Genomic DNA, 12842 nt, shown 5'->3' with positions numbered 1-12842 from the left:
AGAGGCAACCAGTGACGAGAAAGAAGTTGCGGGACCCTACCGTTGAGAAGACGGAATTACGCGCTGCTGCTGCTGTTGTTGTTGTCCGTACTGTGCACTGAGCATCGTCGTCTTCTGTCTTCACGAAGTCCATATGCGTTGCTCTTCATTTAACCTAATGAAATACGCTTAGCGGCCCTCGCGCCACGCTCGATTGCAAGCCAGTGCACGGCGCCGGAAAAGGAAGAAGATGGCATGAGGCGCCACAGCGCGAGCTGCGCAAATAAAGCGCGCACATGCGCCATCTACCTAAAGATATAGATGGCAGCCGTGCCAGGCAAGCTGCGAAGACCATTGAACAACTGGAAGCCAGACCAGCCCGTTTCTGAGAAGCTTGTCAAGCACGGAAGCGAGCCAAGATCGAAGCGCCAGCAGCGACCGCGGCTGTGGCCGATGGCTAACGCTAATAAAAGTTGTTTTAAGGATAGTTGAACCTCTAAAACATTTTTTTTTTTTAATGGGCCAAGTCAGCCGAAGCGGAACTGAGAAAAACGCGAAAGTTTATTATAAGCATAAACTGTTGCGCTACCCGACAGTAAATTTCGATAAGCGAATTACTTGTAAATCGGAGTACCTCTCCGCCTTCATGTTCCAAAAATATTCAAATAAATCGGTCAATGTCATGATGTATAAACTTCGCAATTGTCTTTTTTCGATGTGAACTCATGACCCATTTTCGTTCCGAAAACTTCATTTTAACATTTTTTTTAGTGCTATTTACGAAAAAAATGGTTAAAAATAGTTATTTGGTTAAATAACTAGAAAAGTGACTATGAAATTCTATGTTCACAATCAGGTTCATTGCAGAATTTCACCTACAGGAGCAAGTACATGCTAATAGCTGGTTTCTGTTAAAAAGGCTGGCGTGAGAGCATTAACATGTTCCTGGTTTGGCACCGGAAAAGTGCACTAGCTAGAATGTATTGTTTTAATGTTTTTACGGAGTTTAACGTCCCAAAGCGACTGAGGCTGTGGGGGCGCCGTAGTGGAGGGCTGGTTCTTTAACGCGCACTGACATCGCACAGCACACGGGCACGTTGCTTTCCGACTCTATCGAAACGCAGCCGTCGCGGCCGGGATCCTATTCCGAGTCCTTGGGCATAGCAGTTGAGTGCTATACTACTGCACCACCACGGCGGGTCTAGAATGTATGGGATTTTGAAATTATTCCACTTCAACGTAACACCGACAGGACAGCCACTTGTCCCGTCGTTCCTTGTCTGCGTCGACAACTTTGTTAGAAATAATAAATTTAAGATGCAAATAAAAATTAGCCGAGCTAAAAACTGTAAAGGTGATGTGTAAATGGGCGCATCTTTGCTTTTCCAGTAACGGCGCTAATGATTGCGCTTATCCTTCGCGGGTTGAGACCTTCTGCCAATACCTTCATATCCCATGCAGTCGGCTGTAAACCAGTGCTAAAGATAGAATAAATTAAGCTATATTTGAAACAATGCGAGCTATGAGGCTGAAGCTGTCGCAAAAGGCTCTCACGAATGAATTTGGTCCATTTTGATCCGTACATGAGCTGGCTCATTTTTAAGGCGAAAGCGCTTTTTATGGCTCATGACTCGCCGGCGCGTGTCCATGCGTGCGCCCGCGGCAGCTGTCATTGGTTTCAGTACTGATAGTTAATAATCAATAACGTAGCAGTAGGTGTATAGAGATTATAGTTAACGATAATTAGTTAATTAGTCAATGATAATCAGTTAATACGCAATGACAGTCGGTTAATTAGTCAACGATTATTTAATTAATCTATCAGTCAATGGCAATCAGTTCATTAGTAAGCTTGAGACATAAACGCATGCAAGTGTCCCCGTGCACAATCCTCAACCGACACCTAGCAGCCAACACAACTGCGCACGTGCAATGACGTCATAATTGACAGTCAGCAGCAAGAGTCACCAAACGAAACCAGAGGCCAAACAGAAGGCAGCGGCAGTGGTGGTTAAAGGCTTTCTTCTCTGCGCACTTTAGATCGTCAAAACGTCTCTTGAATTTTTTTTACTTGAAATAGCTGTGTGAATAAGATTTCTATGCTTTCGGGGGCAGTTTTCCATATCACGATTATTTTTCAAAGTGTAATGATTTACGGACGTCCTTGCCATTAAAATTAAATTTGACTTGGTCTCGGTTTATAGACTGGCCTCATTTCGTCGCAAAAAAACAAAAACAATAATAACCTTTGTATACAGTGTTTGGATGCATGTTTGTCTGCGCATAGAACATTTGAAGCCTCTAAGCGCACCTGGAGCACAAACTGGCCGCTTATGGTATGCTGAGCCCGTTATATATGTCACAGATGTCTCTGATACGCAAATACTGACACCTTTTCTTTTATTTTTTCCAGTTTCGCATTTCCACGATGGCCACTTAATGACTTGCCCATGCGCCCGGATCGAGGAGAAACACTTGCACTTATCAACCCCCCCCCCCCCCCCCCCACCCCCCCACCCCCCGTCTTGCCGAGGAAAATGCTCACGCACGTTTTTGCGAGAAATAAGGTGCATTTGGCAAATCTTCTTACTTTAATAGCGGCTTTAAATATTCTGTTCTTATAATGATTGACGCGCAATCTTTCCGTGGCTAAAGAATCAGCCTCTCAGATCACGGGCATGATCATTGGGGCGATAATATTATCTTTGTGGTGGAATATTTTTCAAGAGCCCCAGATCGGCTTTCAGAAGTAACTTTGTGAAATAGTCGTTGTGTTTATTTGTTTAACTCCCAGGCCTTGAAAGGACATCGCGTGAGGGAGGTTACAACAAAAATGGGGGGAGGGGGGTGGGGGCAAGAGATACATATATAATATTGTTACGAAGCGGTAAGCCGATGAAGACAGGAGACAGAACATGACCGATGGCGATGGTAGATGACGTTTAATGAATGTTCGCGGGCCTAGCGCGAGCGCTCCTGCCCGCGCCACTTCCCGCTTCTTTTTCCTTGTCGTCCGTAACATGACCCGGGGCCACCGAGCGATCGTCCCGATCGTGGACGAGGAAGTTTATCGATGTTAATGATTTTATGGCATGATGATGGGCGTGTCTGGATGCTTGAAGAAGAAGAGGAAGAAGGAAGAATAGAACGGCTTGCCGGTACGATGTCTGATGCGTGGGTGATCCGCCTCCCTTGGAGCTGTCAACCATCCGTCACCAGAGTCCATGGGACCGATGACTCGAGGTCACGTCGGGCAGCTTGGGCGGGGGTTGCGTGTTCGTGTCCATCGGTTCCTTCGGGTCATTCTGGTCTTTCGGGTCCTTCGTCTCGGTTCTGATTCGTATGTCTGTTCTCCTTGTATTCAGGTCCGGGCTGGGGGCTGGGCGGTGGTAATTGCTCAGGTCTGGGCTTGAAGGGCTGGGGCGAAGCTGCTCGGCGATGTCCCTGGGCCCTCGGTGATGGTCCCGGCATGAAGATGGCCTCGATGCTCCAAGGCGAGGATGGGGATGTCGTACGCCGTACCTCCACCAAATGTTACGAAGAGGTAAGCCGATGAAGACAGGAGACAGAACATGACCGATGACGATGGTAGATGACGTTTAATGAATGTTCGCGGGCCTAGCGCGAGTGCTCCTTCCCGCGCCACTGCCCGCTTCTTCTTCCTTGTCGTCCGTAACAATATTAATAAAGCCCGCATACAATGAGTAATCCAGTGTATATCTTCATACATGCTAAAAAAGAAACGAATTTTTTTTTAACCAAATGTAATCATACCCACAAAACAACAAAACAGGTCACAAAGAATGTAAGCAAGTTACGTACATACGTACAAGGTATATCCTTATGTGCACTGTGGAAAGCGGGCACCAGTAAACACTTGAGCTTAATGTTCATTTCAGTCAAACACTTCATGATAAGAGCCAGTGACATCGGGAAGATTATTCTATACACGTATTTCCCGATGAGCAAATCCCCTTCGTCGACGTTCGGGCGCTATTTGAACTTGTGACGCTTTCGGGCTGCTGCGGCTTTTGGTCATTTTACCATTGAGTGCATGTAGTGTGCCCGGGGTATGCCACCCGTATTCCAGCTGAGACGAACGTCAAGCTTCTCCTGCTAAAGCCCCTTTGCAAGTCTCAGTGCTGCGCCGCCAGACAGCGGCGCACCGCAAGAAAGCATCAGCGAGCTTCGCGCTGAAACACGGCCGCGAATTCCCATGCAGCCTCGCGCTGGTCTCTAGACGGCAGAAGGCCTTAGCGCCGCAGCAGATTTAAAGCGTGCGATCAGCGTGCTATCCGATTGGACCTCTCGCGCCGCCGCCAAGTGTTGCCTTCGTATTGGACAATTTGAGTGGCAATGATTCCCCGCTGGAGACCGAGACCACCAAGAGCGTCCGTCGAGTGCAGTGACGCTCGCATGGAGGGAACGCGTGATCTCCCCGGCTATGCTGTGCGAGAACAGTCACGTATAGCTAGTAGCCTTCGGCCCTCGTGCCGATCTTGTACAGTAAATATTTTTCTGTAAAAAGTGCATAAAGAAACATTTCTTGTTCATCCCATCGACGCCGACTCGGTTTCAGCGTCACCGCTAAGGGAGCAGGAAGCTCTCGAGCCCGAAACGGGTGAGGACAGCCACGGGCCCAAACTCTTGGCACAACCTCGCACGCCGTGGTGCGCCAGCAGAGTTCGTTCCGCAGCCCCTCCATCATAAAAAACGAAAACAAAACAAACAAAAAAGTAAAAGAAAAAGAGGTGTTCGCTTACTTATGTTGCGAATAATCGCATTTTTTCTTTTGTTTTAGTGCTTAAAAGCGGCAATGCTCGCTTTGCGTTCTCGGACAGCTTGGAAGCTAGGGACGCCGTATTTCATAACGAACTTATGCAGTCATCACAAAAACGGGTATACTGCTTTGCCAAGCTGTGGCTCTGGCAGCAGCTTGTTTGGCGTGGCTTCTAGTGTAGTGTAAAGCAGTTTTTACGGCACTGATGGTTTAGTGTGCAGGATGATTTTTTTTTTTAACGTTCGAAGAAAAGAAAAACTACGAGAAATGCGTCTTCACGATCTGCTGAGGTGATGATGTAACTTAATGATTAGGAGATGAGTTAACAATAATAACTAATTAGTTTTCTTAGTTTTTATTATAAGGGGTAATATTACATTCAGAACTGAAGGCAGTCATCATCAAAGGTGAGTTCCCTTTTAAAATTTTCTGAATTGGGAGCGTGATCATTTCAAAGCACGTTAGGTCTTGTTTGGTTTGGTTTGGCTTGGTTTGCGGGGTTTAACGTCCCAAAGCGACTAGACGCCGTAGTAGAGGACTCTGGAAATTTCGACCACCCGGGGTTCTTCAGCGTGCACTGACATCGCACAGCACACGGGTGCCTTGCTTTTCACCTCCATCGAAAAGTGGCCGCCGAGGCCGGGATTCGATCCCGCATCCTTGGGAACAGTATAGTCGAGCGCTCTAACCACTGCACCTCGCACCTTGAATTGGCTTTTCTGCATTGTACAAATAAATTGGCGCCGCTGCCAATTTTTATGCATCAAATACAGAGGCCGTTCGTTCATTAGATGATGTAGAAGATGATAACAGTACCATGCGAACACGCGTTGAAATACGCACTTCTGGAATTCGAGATTTGGAACTGTAGATTGCCAAAAAAAAGGAAAATTTAAAAACTGAGCTCACCTTCTTCGTTAAAGGCCTTCAATTTCAGAACACAATAATGCCCCTTCCTCTATGATGTACTTGCATGATGTACGGTGGCACGCCTTGCTGGAAAACATACCTGCGGAGACATCTCTTGCACACCTTTGAAAAACGAATCTGCAAACACTTTAAGAAAAATCAACTGGTATATACTATTAACGTACTTTTATCGATCCGCAATTTCGGCGTATCACTTGCGGAGGAGCCCCACGAGGAAGGAAAATATTGAAACCCAGTGCGTTCGAATGGTATTTAGTATACACACAATGCATTGCTTGCATTCCACGCTCGCGCTGCAAGATGTGGCATTCGTCCCAGAAAAACCGCAGTGGACGGAGAGGTCGGAAAAGCAAAGCGAGTTAGAGACCAAAGAAGCTGGGGTGGAGCATTTTATCATCGCCTAAAACGCGGAAAAAAGCGGTCAGTAGTTAACGATACAGAAAGTACATGTCTTAAAGCCTTGAAAGATGTTCTTGTGCAAGGCATCTCAAAGACGAATGTCGGATAACCGCCTAGAGTACGTACACGTCCGCAAATTTCGCTTTTATATAGAGTCTCATGCACTAATACTGTCCTGGCAAAAACCGCAGCAAGATAAAAGAAAAATTACGGGGACCATTAAGCTCCCTCAAAAGGAAATGACGCGAAAGCTGCCTGTGATCCACTCTAATGACGCACATACTCATTTGGATGCAGTTGTAACGCAACTCTTTACGTGAAAGACAACAAGTTATAGATATATAAATTCCCGTTCGTTCCCAAGGAATGCAAGCATTTATGACATGATCTGTGCAAGCATTCCTGGCTCGGATACCAGATATCATCGGCTCATATCCCGCCGAAAAGAGGAAAAGTTTATTTAGGGTTAATAATTTAGCTTACCAAGTTAAATAATTTAATTCCGGTTGCACATCATGTTTTAATCATTTTAGTTTCACATCTGTGGTAGCGCTTCGCGTGAGCGTTGGGGTGCATTTGAAATTATCACGCGAAGTCATCTGGCTGTGACGTCATTGCCCTGTCGACAAATCAGCATCTTGACGAAAGACGCCGGGCGCCGGCAGGACAACGCCGCGTTTCCAGCTTAAATGGGAGCTAATTGAAGCTGTAGCTTTAAAAGATCCAGAACATACATGAATTCATGCGCTATGAACTTTCGTGGAATAGTTTTCTTCTAACACTCCGCCTGTGTCGCGGGATGCGGCAGTTAATACAATTTTTATCGTTTGTCAACATGTATGGTATGATAACCGGAAAAGTTTACATTGTGGATATTTGAAACATGAGACTGATAAGGCGAGCTGTGTCTTTTTCTGCTGTTGATTTGTTGTTCTTCACCAATCATTGTCAAGTTTAATTCATATAAAGGTAGACACGACTATACTTTTGAATGGCTCTAAATTTGAATACACTGATTTCAGCGTCAGTGAAGACTGTCCCAAGCAAGTCCGACGTGCGCGAAAGAAGCTAGTCGCGTTTGCTAAAAAAAAAAATAAATAAAAAATAAAAAAAAGCCAAATTCCCTTTGAATTACAACACTTTGCATATTGGTCACAGACGTTACTTGCTTTAACGAGACCTCGGAAACAGTGCAACATTTGGCTGCCGCCCATTCTCAGAATAGTAATCATGTCCTCATGTACCCTCGATAAACCCTTCCAAGAATGCTCCCGTAGCTAATGTCTCGTTCTTTAGGTGTATGAAGCGACAGCGTTATAATGGCCTCCATTTGCAGCTCCTCGTGCGGATTCTCGTTTCGTAAATGCATTCTGCTCTGTGCTTAAACAATAATCTTTTAATTCGCGCCTGTCTCACACGTATACGCACTATCACAGAGTCGTAAGCTAATTCATTATATGCAAGACCACCCGGCATAGATACAAAGCACCCTTTAATCTAAACCGCGTGAACGGTACTCTTTACAGGCTGGGTTGTCTCGGGATACAAGAGTCTCTGGATGGATTACCATCTTGTCCTCCCACCTCAAAGAGGCTACCCAAGTTGGCAGCTCCTGCCGATTATTGAAAAACTTATTGAAAAACGTATTGAAAAACGATTCGACATGTGATCTCGTGAAGTCAAGCAAACCGCCGACCAATCAGCGCTCGGCCATGTCACCTGCCAATTGCCACCTGCCAGAGCAATGCCCGTGATAGTTTGCTCACAAGGCCGACGCCGACAATGCTCGTTTTTCTGCAGTACAGATCTGGTAACGCTATTGCGTTCAAATTCGCTTTTTAGAGAAAGTAAAATCTTCGCCACCTTTGTACACAAACGCGCCTCGGTGACTCCGTGGTTAGGGCGTTCGTCTGCTGAACCCAAGGACGCGGGATCGAATCCCGGCCGCCGTGGCCACTTTTAGATGGAGACGAAAAACAAGGCGCCCGTGTGATGTACGATGTCAGTGCACGTGAAAAGAGCCCCAGGCGGTCGAAATTTCCGGAGCCCTCGGCGACTGTCATAACATGAGTCGCTTTGAGACGTTAAACCCCATAAACCAAAAGCAAACCTTCGAGACTCAACGCTTGCGCAGCTGAAATTTCGCGATGAAAACCAATTATTTAGCGGATCATGCTTTTCGGGCTATGTGCACGTACCAGTCTGGCTTTTTATTGTATATGGCGCCACATACGCACTAAGTTTCAATTGGGACCATCAGATGTATCATTCGGCTTTGCACAAGGATATAGCGTAGACTACACTTTTCCTTGCGCAAAGCTTAAGGCATCGCACGGATAAGCAATGATTTCAAACATGCGCTCTAAGGCTTCTTAATCCTGGCGAGGCTTAATTTGAGGAAAAGTTCGAAATGTTCGGTTCGGAAGTGAGAGGACAAAACCCGAGTACCGGCCAGACAGAAGGGTTTCGATAGGCATATTCTAAAACAATATTCGTGAATATTCGGGCCGAATTAAAAGCACTGCGTGGATACTACGATTTGCAAGTAATTTAAGAATAGTTGATTGCTGGGCTAGTTGGTTCGCGGTATCTTGTATAGCAGCTCGAACAGCGTCGGGAAAGAACGACGACAGACACAGAGAAAACAAGCGCTTTCCCTACACTGTTCGCGCTGCTGTAGAAGGTAATTTAAGAAATTAGGGAGTGCTTAGCACTTTCTAAGAATGCGAAGAGGAAAACCTAGTTGGAAGTTTCGTTAAATTTCTCGCATCTTTTATTCACGCGCTCTCTATGACGTCCAACTCTCCGAGTATACGCCCCAGTCAACAGAGCACGTATCTTACGCATCCACTTCCCGACGACGATTAGGACGAGCGGCATTTCGAGCTGCTACGACCACTTCCGCGGTGGTGTACTTTCTCGGTCTTTAACGCCAGGGTGATATCTTATCACGTGTTCATCTCCCCACGCGATCTCAACGCAGATCAAACCGGTTTGAAGGAAGAAAGGAAGAAATAAACATTTATCAGACCGGCAAAAGAGATGACTGGAGCGGAATGGGCTGGTTGCTCAATCCGCCAAGAGCCCACTGGCCCTGCCTGGCTGAGCTGACTGACTCGTTAACGTTAAGGCGTTAACGTCGGTGATGCGCGCCTCCTGCCTGGCTCTCTGGGCGGCGCTGGTTTGCTGTACCTCCACTGCTCCAAGGCCGCGTTGGGCAGTTTTCAGTGTTGTGGTTTGCGGGGACATGTCCAAGTAATGCGTGTTAAAGTAGGAATGTCCCCTCACAATGTGGATGAGTCGAATAATGCGTGCAGTCGACAGGGGAAGAGGGATGGATAGAGTCTATATGCGTTGGATGTCATAGCCTGCCGCAGAAAAGACGTGCTTGTGAGATTGGGGATATAGATAATGAGTGAGGTGCATAGCCTAGAGACGCGCCGATTGTAGATTGTGAGATGGAGTAATGATTATGGCTGAAGAGCCCCGCTCGGTGGGTGTAGTCGCAACCTATAGGGCGTCAGAGTTTTAGTGTCTCTCTAAGACTTCATGGCTTGAGGTCCGGACTGGCGATGACGTAATCTTGGGATATTCGGCTTCAAAATGTCTCTATTCGCAGTAGTCATTTTTTAAGTGGTTAGATATGGCGGCGCTATTTAGAAGAGGCTTTTAATAGCTATCAACTATGTCACTTAGTCTCCTGAAAACAGTTTCCTTTTTATTGTCACCATTTAACTTACCTCTCGAAGTGTTATGTCTATGAAATTTTGACACCAGAGATTTTTTCGCCAGGTGGCTCTGCGCTTATCAGCAATCTGCTACCACCCCGTTTCAAAGGGGATACTCCTATATTTCATTCATCCATTCCATCCATCCATTTAGAGTTACTATATTACAGCAATCGAGGGTGCCTCGATGACCAGCGGCCATCTCCCCTACGAGGCTCCCTATGTAAATCCGAAAAGCTTGCTTCTTGGACACAGTTTACTTTAGGGACTACGAGCACCTCTACATTCCGTAAACACACGAATATGGGACCAATCAGACAACCATTTTTTTTTTTTTTTACACTGCACCTATGAGAAGTTTCGCAACTGGTAAGATTGAGGATCTCTGGTGGTATGGTGGCCAGATAGTTGTACTTTCTGTCATTGGCGCCATCGCGGTACAGTGAACCCACTTATAACGAACCTGCTTGCAGGGTGGTCGTGAGGATCGCGTTCACTGATCCGACGTTCCCAACAACTGACCTGCCTCTATTACAGCCAAAATGCGACGTCAGACGCTTATTTATTTAAAGGCCTGTTATGCGTGCTTATTATATCATAACAAAAAGTGGTGACGTAACTGTAGCCAAGTACTTCACTACCAGCTACTTGCTTTAGAAAGATGACATTGTCACGTAGTGGTGACAAGCCCAGTAGCCACAAAGGAAGACACTGGCGTTGCACTTGAAACTCTTTATAGGGCTGACTTAATTGCGTCCGCAAAAGGACTGAGAGAATCGGCCGCGGCGATAACAACAAACGTGCTCGTCGATCTTCGAACTAAGAATACACGTCGCACGCTCTAACGCTCAATTTAAAGGGGGTGAAGAAACATTGAAATTAAGCCGCAGACCGTGACTAGCATAACCTGGAATATTGCAGTAAAACACGCGAGTGGCCGGAATCTTCTAGATGCATCTCGGCGCATCTTTCGTGACAAAGAAAATGGTAAAGTAGCCTCTAGTGACACCGAGCATGAACAAAGAATACAGTATCGATCCGTGCGCTAGAATCACAGTGATAAGGTCGCATATGCCGGCGGTTGTCGAAAACAACAAATAAAGATTTGAATCATTCGCGGCTGTATTACTGATTACAAAACAGTCGTTCGCAGCAACGATTGCAAGATCGACCTCCGCGTCTTGGATCTTCGACCAAGTTGTAAAGATGCAGCGATCAACTAAACACACACATGCAGAACGCACGCATACGTAGTACGTATCAACTGCACTGCTTGCTGTATACGGGGCTGGAGAACCGATTGGCCAGGCGACGCCCATGCACGACACGACTTGCATACCACGCGACTAGCATCCAAAATTCTGATGTCACTGACATGGGTAGTTTCGCTTTCAAAGCTGCTCCTGTCCCACGCCGATCAAGCTTCTGCTTTGTATCAAAAGCATACGGGGGACTCTTATAAGCTCCTACTTTAAAGGTATGACGCGATAGCGTTGATGGCTCCTGTCTGCGGCTCATTTGTGATTTCCTGTTCACGTACGTGTGGTGTCTGCTTGCTTAATTATTATTAATTGTTAATTGGTTCAGAGGAAGGGAAAGGCCCAGTATCTGTCACACTTGCTCTATGGATACCTGAACCGCGCCATAAGGGAAGGGAGGAAGGTGGGAGTGAAAGTGGAAAGAGAGAAAGGGAAGCCGTAGTGGAGGGCTGCGGAGTAATTTCGACCACCTGGGGATCTTTAACGTGCTCTGACATCGCACAGCACACGGACGCCTTTTCGTTCGCTTAATTTCCCGTCTCTCAATATGTGCCTCTAATATCTCGCACATTCTTATTAAGCTATTGCTTATGCAAACTCGTTCGGTCGAAAAGTCGTCGGCGTCGTAGTAATGATCAGCACCGCGTGCCGGAAGTAATCAGGGACTGAGTAGAAAATTATATCATGGTAATTCGTGATTCTAGTGATTGATGATTGATTGGTGTGTGAAAGGTAATACGAGTAATGAAATAATTGTGATTAATTGTTTAACTGATGAATTATACATATAAAAAATGAAAAGAAAAAGAAAAGATGTTTTATTGGGGTCAAAATGCTTAGAATGAAAAGCCGATGCTTGATGGCGATAATTTAAAAAAATTTAAGCGCATAATTGATCAACTACTTAATATTGTCACATAGTGGTGACAAGGCCGTACACAACGTGATGAAACTGAAATAACTTTTTATTGGGGCTGACTTGCGCCCGCAAAAGAACTAAGCAACTCGGCGGCGGCGATAGCAAACAAACGTGTTCGTCGATCGTCTAACTAAAAATGCCCGTCGAACTCATCAACGCTCAATTTAAAGGCTGCTCAGAACAATCTAGATAAATCGCAAACTGCTAGTAGCACAACCTGGAACATTATAGAAACATACGCGAGTTATCGGAATCTTCGAGACAGATCTCGGCGCATCGTTCGCGACAAAGAAAATGATAACGCGCCGTATCGCGAAAACGAGCATGAACAAGCACGGGATACAGAATTGATAAGCGCGCCAGAATCACAATGACAAGGCCGCATGCCAGCGGCTATCGAACGGGAACAAATAAAGATTTAAACAGTTCGCGGCAATATAAGTAATTGAAAAAAAATTAAAAAAAAATTCGTTCAATAGTGTTTCAAAATGTAGATCCAATGTTTTAGTGCTGTGAAGTATCGGTGTATAAAAATTGTAAAATTTAAAATAAAGAAAATAAAAATTAAAAAAAAAAACAAAAACAAAAATGAACAGAAAAATTTTAAAAAGTGGCAAAAGAATTTGTTGGAGGAACTTATATGCCTGTTAAGTGCGGTAAGGCGAAAGCCCTTATTTTCATTTGCCGCGTTCGAACGCGTTTGTTTCTCTTGCACTCATTTGCTTCCTTTCTGGCTGGTTGTTTTCATTTGCGGTCATTTTCTCTTTTCTGTGTAATATATGACAGAAATCTAGCATTTTTTACTCATTTTGTGAAATCTCACACTGCCTTGACGTCTTGCCGCCGGG

The sequence above is a fragment of the Amblyomma maculatum genome, chromosome 1 (assembly GCF_055883805.1).
Source record: "Amblyomma maculatum isolate TAMU_Amacu chromosome 1, ASM5588380v1, whole genome shotgun sequence".
In the NCBI taxonomy this organism is placed as follows: domain Eukaryota; kingdom Metazoa; phylum Arthropoda; class Arachnida; order Ixodida; family Ixodidae; genus Amblyomma; species Amblyomma maculatum.
Note: the sequence above shows the minus strand (reverse complement) of the source record.